Here is a 7,500-nt window from a genome sequence, read left to right on the forward strand (position 1 = left end):
TGATGGGCGATTTCCTGGCTGACTGACGGTGTTTTGAATGACTGATGAGGTGGATGATGTGGTCGAGTGCGTCTGCGTCCCCGGGCTGATGGACTGAGCCCCTCCACGCTTTACAGGGAGAATATCAAAGTGGAACTCCATCGTTTTGTCCCCTTCTCGGCGTCCTGTCGTTTCCCCCCCCCCCTCGTCCTCTCTCTTACGTCTCATTTCCTCTGACTCTTTGTCTCTGCTTCTCCTCGTCACGCCTCGGTCTGGTTTGTCACCTTTTACCTCAACGTCACTTGTTTTTCTGTCATTTTATTTTTATTCTCCTCTGACATTTCTTCTCTTGTTTTGTTTTGACTTTGACTTTTTCTTTCCCTCACACTTCATGAACTGGACAAGACAGAGATGTATTATTATTCTAAATACTACTACTACTACTACTACTAATAATAATAATACAATTTGGATTCAGTGTTTTAGATTTGACCTTGTTTGACACGTTTGAGATTTTTAAAAATTCATTGAGAAAATAATTGTTATAAGAAGATGAGACTCGAGTCGACAACTCATCTCCTTTAACATTATATTAGTACAACGCCTCTGTGAGCACTTTTCACTGTGAGGTTAATGTGTTTGGATCCAGAATTTGAGATCCCGACCCATGAAGACGACTCTCAGGGTCACGGGTCCGAACGCGGAGAGGTCAGGGGTCGTCACGGTGATTCTGGTGGATCGTGTTTCCTCCACAGACAAAGTGATGCAGCAGAGAAGCAGCAGCGAGTCAGAGGAGCCAGGCATTATCATGAAGACGAGACATTTCCTTCCACAGGGGACGAGAAATCATCCAAAACAATAAACCTGCTAAAAATACTCATAATCGTAATAATAAAGGTAACAACCCCAGTTGTGTTTCATGCGGCGGCTCCTCTGTGAATTACCAAAGATAGAATCTGTGTTCAGCAGGGAGCGTGATGAATATGAATGTTGGTCTAGACATGAACAATATTCACTTCTGATTCAGCTGCACTCTTTAGAATATGTTTTATTGTTTTACTGTTTATTATATGAAAGCTGGTGTTAGTGTTGCACAATCACCAGTTATTAAAACTTCCACATCGTCTCATTAGAGAAGACGTCCCAAACTCAACTTCCACGGTAACGACCGTACAGTGGAAACATCTTTTCGTATGTAAACGCAGCATTAACAAGTCTTAATATAGATTATACGTTTTCTATGCAGTTCTAATTATCGTCTTTTAGCTGAGGTCACACGGAAAAAATATAAAAACCACCCTGCGGAGTCAAGAATCAATGAGAGTGATCAATTGATTTATAAAAATAGATTAGGATCTACAGCCCCAGCAATTAGTCATGTACAGTAAATGAATCTGCATTAGGAAACTGAGAGGGGGGGCATGGAGGAGATTAACAGGGAGGATGTATTAGTATTGATCCCAATCAATACTACAAGAGGTTGAAAAGATAATCAGTAACGGAGATGGACTGATTATTGATTGTCAGGACTTTCCTCTGCAGAGATAAACTGTGATGAAGCTGCAGCACGTTCCTGAAAAGTGATTTCAGGCCGACACAGTTTTCTGCTGAGGAGTTTAGTGTTGCCAGGTGAGATCATGGGACATGACCTCTAATGAATCCTATAATAAAACGATAAATGAACAATATCTGATGAATTGTCACATGTTGACTGATTATTCAGGCCCTTAAATAAATACACATGAATGAATATCTCGTAAATCGTTCGTTAAAACTGCAGTAATGTTGATTTCATGATAACAGTTTCTTATCTTTCCATTATTATCCGTGTTGTTGTTACTCCGGAGAACTGAACATTTCTCACGACCTTGAACGTGTTCATACAAACAGCACTGCTGAACAATTAAGAAATCTACTGGACCAGAACAAAGTCGTCTCTGCTTTTGCCGTTAAAAGCAAAATATGTAAATTTGCCTCATTAAAATGTGTAAAAACAACCAGACCTGTGTTGCATCTGTAGTTGAGTCGTGTTCAGTGTTTTTCATTTGGTCCCAGAAGAGTCGAAAGTCAAATTCCTACGATACACGTTATAGATCTTGGAGGTTTTTAACTTTATGTGAAGCAGCTGAAGGATTTTAGTCGTCGGACGTCTTGTTCCTAAGTTAGAAAAACAAGCGTCAGAGAAACACTGAGTTTTAACACGAAGCTGCTTTTACTGTTTTTACTGGAGTGAATCAGAGTTTGTTTTAGGAGACGTCTGAGGAGGATTCAGATAAAAACCTCCTGCACCATCATCACTGAAGGAAGAAGACTACAACTCCCATCATCCCTCACTGCTTCACTCTGTGTTTTGACAGAGAAAATGGCTTTTACAACATGAAACTCTCGCCTCTAACATTAAATCACAACTTTACATTTAGAGAAACACACTAAAGTTAAATAAAGCAATCTGTCACCTGATTTTATTTGGTGAAAGTTTCTGTGCTTTGGTTTTATCACAGAGAAAAGAGGTTGGAAGTCTCTATGAGGTCATGACGACCTTCAAAACTATTGAAGAATTGATAAAACACCAGGAAATAAAAAGAACAGTGTAGAAACATTCAGGTTTCTAACGTGATTTAACAAAGTAAAGTAAGTAAGTAAATTGGCAGCTGCTGTAGACGAGGATATTGTCTTGAACAGATTAGTTGAGGAGAAGCTGAATATTTTGAATTCGTGTTCTTCTTCAGATGGTCACGTCTCCTCTTAGAGATTAAAGACACATCCTCAGTTTCTAATCATCTTCAACTCAACACCCACAGGAAGAAATTCTTATTTTGGACTCAAAGCAGTCGATGTTTAGAGCTAAAAAAAAACACCAGGCAATATGAAAACCCAGAGAACTGGAGGGATGAAAGTAATGAGAAAATAATTTCTCCCTGTGCGGAGACGTTGTGCTGCACTCACACCTTCATCAATATTCACACAACGTGGTCCATTATCCATCCACGACTCACACATGGTGCAAGAGGAGGAGGTTTCTCTCCTCTCCCCAAAACTGGAGCCAAGTCATCTGCATCGCCCCCTGGTGGCTGGCTGCAGCGTAACATGCAGCAACATGGACCAAACTAACAAAGTCAAAGTTGTATATCAGTGGTGTGTTATGTGTATTAATCTCCTGCCTCATTGGTTTCTGTGTGAATCAAATATCTAAAGCTAATCATCCAGGAGCAAACAACCCCAGCCAGCTCTCTTGTGTGTGAATGGGAACGCTGGTAATTACAGTGGGTCAAAGTTAATAAAGGTCCCACGGAGCTGCAACGTCTAATCACAAGGCACAAGCAGCAATTTGGGGAATCATTTTAATGTTCGCCGATGTTTTCTCTGTTGAATAATCAGCTGAATTGTGGTGGAACTGGGAGTTTGTTTGTGCTGCTTCTCTGCTGGACTCTGTTCCAGTGACTGGTCCCCAGATCTCGGCCATTAAGCTACTGGGGGAACTGTTACTGCAGTAAATGGAAATGACGTCCAAGAGCACTGAGGCTTCCTCTGCTCCATAAATTCACCAGCCTGTGTGTGTGTGTGTGGTCTAAAGGCCCATTTGTTCTGCCTTTAGGTCGGAAAGAGACGATGTAAATGTCCCCACCCTCATGTGTCCTTTATGTTGGCATGGTCCACATCCACTAGGGGGCAGCACAGATTGAAGAGAACAACTGCGACGTTGTGATAATTTACCACATAAGACGCTAAAGCAGCGGTTTGTTCCATCGTATGGACGCCTGGTCAATTTATAAAGTCCACCATTGTTGAGATTTCTTCCTCGTGCTCTTATAGTCATCTCGCTTTAACTGTTAGCTCCACTGCCCCCCCCCCCCACAGAGTATCTAACATTGAGTGTATATGAGCCTTCAGTATAAATCCAGGTTATGTTGTGGGTTACGCAGTCACATCATATGAAAGATGAATCTCCAGAAAGAGAGTCATTACATTTTTTAGGTGAGATCGTGTGTTAAGGTTAGGTGAAGGTGAGGGTTAGGCAAGTAGTAGTAACTGTGTGTGTGTGTGTGTGTGTGTGTGTCTGTGTGTTCCTCCCACGCTCCATGGTTCACTGGAGGAGTTTCCAATATCCTGATTTCCCAGGTCATCGATCTACGTCCTCTCTTCTCTCTCGTCTTTAACTCCGTCCTCCACCGTCTCCTCTCAAGCAAATTCCCTTTCCCCGTTTCTTTTAATCCACCTGTCATCCGTCCTCTCTCTTCATTTCTTCTTCTGTTGTTCCTCTGGCCCCTGACCCACTTCATCTCTCTCTCTCCACCGTGTTCAATTCCATAATTATGCTTGAGAAACGAGGCCAGAAGGTGAAAGTCCTCCACCCTGCCCTGCTCTGAAAACGCCCCGTGGGTCAGTTATCTCAGCAGCGTGACACAACACAGGTCTGAAGATGAGCTGACCTCTAGCAGCTGGAGTGATTACGAGAGGAGCGCCCATGGGTGGGATAACACAGTACAGGATGTTAAAATGGGAAACAGCAGAAACACAAAGAACAGGGCGTCAGGTTCTCTAGCTCTGCTGTGACACACCGATTTACACTGTCCCGTAACATCCCATCATTCTTAACCTGAGTGGATTCAGGGCAGACCCACAAGAAGGCTTAAACGATGTGTTTCTTCAAATATCTTTCCAAACATAGATGCTATATATTTATCCTCTTCGTTTATCGCTGAGAGTTTTGAAGCTGGAATCAACAAACTGCGAATCTCTCAAAAGCCAGAGTGGAGCCTGAACTTCCCAGCATGCCGTGGGTTTTGGAAGCAATTCTCTCCCCTGCTACAGCCCAGATGGAGACAGAGTCCCAATCAAAAGCACCGGCGTTGGCAGTCACCAGGAAAAATAAAGCTGCTCACCTCCTGAAGATGATCAAGATGGCTGATGAAATATTACACAGGCAGAGAAGTGCTTTGATAAAGCATCTGATGAAATTTAATCATATCCAAAGGAAAGTAAAAATAAAATCACACTCACGGGCAGAAAAGGAAGAATTAATACTAAAAACATCTGCTGTGTGTGAACATATTCAGACAAAAGAGGTGGCCAGAGGACAAGAGACTGGGGGGGGAGAAAATGAGAAGCAAAAAATAGAAAGAGAGCAATAAATCCAGATAAAGAGACACCTGGAGGGGGGAGGAGAGACAGAGGAAAGAGGGAGAGATGAAATGAAAAGAGTGGGAGGCAGAGAGAAGAGGAGAGCGGCGGCCAAACAGAGGCAACGTTCGTTCACTGTTGCATTAATGTATTAGATAGTGAGGAGAAGGAGAGAATGAAAACTGAGGGCATTCATTTCACAAACAGAAAACAACATGCTGACAACAAGCGGCGCGATGCAGGAGAATAATGGGAGGAGATAAAGGAGGAGCGAGGAGGAGGGGGGAGGGCAGGGAGCCCGAGCCGAGGACACCCAGAGAGAAAAGAGGTAATGACGTTCAGATACAAGGATGGAGCCATGTTTCTCTTTTTTATTATTACGTCTAAAAATATCATCTTCATGGTCGTACTTTCTAATCCTCCACCTACTCTGAGCTGCTGCTGCTGCTCTGCACGGGGGAGAGAACTCTATAACCACCTCTGTTAGAGAACATGCTGCTGCTGCTGGGAGGCGTCCACGAGGCTGGAGATACGTTTCCCTGAGGTCACGGAATACTCAAATAACCTGCTTTAACAAACACATGTGACTGAGTGTTGGTGCTTCATGTGTGGAAGAGTTTGGCCCTCAACCAGCTCCGAATGTGAAATGAGGCCAGGAAGCATTTGTACCTTGTTCACACCTGAACTTTGTGAAGTCCAAACCAAAGATTAAAAACAGTGATGCACATCCAGAACTGATTCAGTGGGAAGAATCAGCCCGAGCAGATTCTGTCTGTCTTTAGATTCTGAGTTTAGCTTTAAGTTCCAGTCAACACATTTCAACCAGTTTCTGAAGATCAGATCCAGACTACTGTAAGATATTCTAAAAATATAAAAAATATTGTTCTTTTCTTTTAGAGAAAACAGGGAACACTTTCAGATCCTCCACTGTGGATTCCACCTTCAAACTAAAAGCTCCACTGGGAGTTTTATTTTGAAGACGTAGTCCTCTATAATGTCTCCAGAACTTTGCGCTGCCAGTAGATTTCTCTTTCTTCTGTCTTGAAAAGGAAACAGTCGGCTAATGGTTAGTGAGCGATCACGAGTCCATACGTCCATAAGCTGCAGGTCTGAGTGAAGTCAATGAAAATGTACAGACACAAATCACATCTGACGACTAAAGCACAAAAAAGAGAATAGAGCAACAAAACAAACCAGAATCATATGTTTGAGTTTGTTCTGGTTAAAAAACTCTTTCTCCTTTGATCCAGATCAGCTCTTTGTTGTTTTCCTGCATGTGAAACCTTATCTGCATTCGCTCAGTTCACATGATGTCATGGGACCAGGCGTGCACGCGTGCAACCACAGATTCAAACACATGACATTATTATCATGCGCACACACACGACTGCAGCTGTACACATGCGCCGCAGCAGCAGCAGCGAGCTGAGAGAATCTGACACAACGTCAAACAGGAACAAATACATTTACATTCAATCATCAACTTAGCAACCAACAAACGTGTTGTTCTAAAATATGTAAATGAAGCTTCTCGTGCAGCGACACGACGATGATGCTGCTGTTTACTCTCAACTTGGTTCATTGAATTCATTTGTTGTTGCTGCAGGAAAAACTGCCTGGAGCCAAAGAGAGGAGGTGTGGATGAAGAGAGACTCACCGATGTGGGCAGAAGGAAGGAGGGGAGGGAGGAAGGAAGGGAGGGAGGGAGGAAGGAAGGGAGGAGGAAGGGAGGAGGGAGGAAGGAAGGGGAGGAGGAAGGAAGGGAGGAAGGAGAGGGAGGAAGGAAGGGAGGGAGGGAGGGAGGGAGGGAGGGAGGGAGGAAGGAAGGAGGAAGGGAGGTGGAAGGGAGGGAGAGAGGAAGGAAGGGAGGAAGGAGAAGGAAGGGAGGGAGGGAGGGAGGAAGGGAAGGAAGGAAGGAGGGAGGAAGGAAGGGAGGGAGGAAAGGAAGGAGGGAGGGAGGAGGAAGGAGGAGGAAGGAGGGAGGAAGGAAGGGAGGGAGGGAGGGAGGAAGGAAGGGAGGGAGGAAGGAAGGGAGGAAGGAGGGTGGAAGGGAGGGAGGGAGGAAGGAAGGGAGGAAGGGAGGAAGGAAGGGAGGGAGGAGGGAGGGAGGAGGGAAGGAAGGAAGGAAGGAGGGAGGGAGGGAGAGGAGGAAGGGAGGGAGGGAGGGAGGGAGGGAGGGAGGAAGGATTGGAGGGAGGAAGGAAGGGAGGAAGGGAGGAAGGGAGGGAGGGAGGAGGAGGGAAGGAAGGATGGGAGGGAGGAAGGGAGGGATGGATAGATGGATGGATGGATAGATGGATAGATGGATGGATAGATGGATGGATAGATGGATGGATGGATAGATGGATGGATGGATAGATGGATGGATAGATAGATAGATGGATAGATGGATGGATGGAT

General features: G+C 44.5%; 1 protein-coding gene across 7 annotated transcripts in view; it reads right to left on the reverse strand.

The window, feature by feature from the left end:
- Positions 1-7,500, reverse strand: part of si:cabz01090165.1 (uncharacterized protein LOC100333421 homolog) — a 219,053-nt gene that overhangs the window by 79,601 nt on the left and 131,952 nt on the right. The gene's annotated exons all lie outside the window — the stretch shown is intronic.

Source organism: Hippoglossus stenolepis, chromosome 4, assembly GCF_022539355.2.
Source record: "Hippoglossus stenolepis isolate QCI-W04-F060 chromosome 4, HSTE1.2, whole genome shotgun sequence".
Taxonomy (NCBI): Eukaryota; Metazoa; Chordata; class Actinopteri; order Pleuronectiformes; family Pleuronectidae; genus Hippoglossus; species Hippoglossus stenolepis.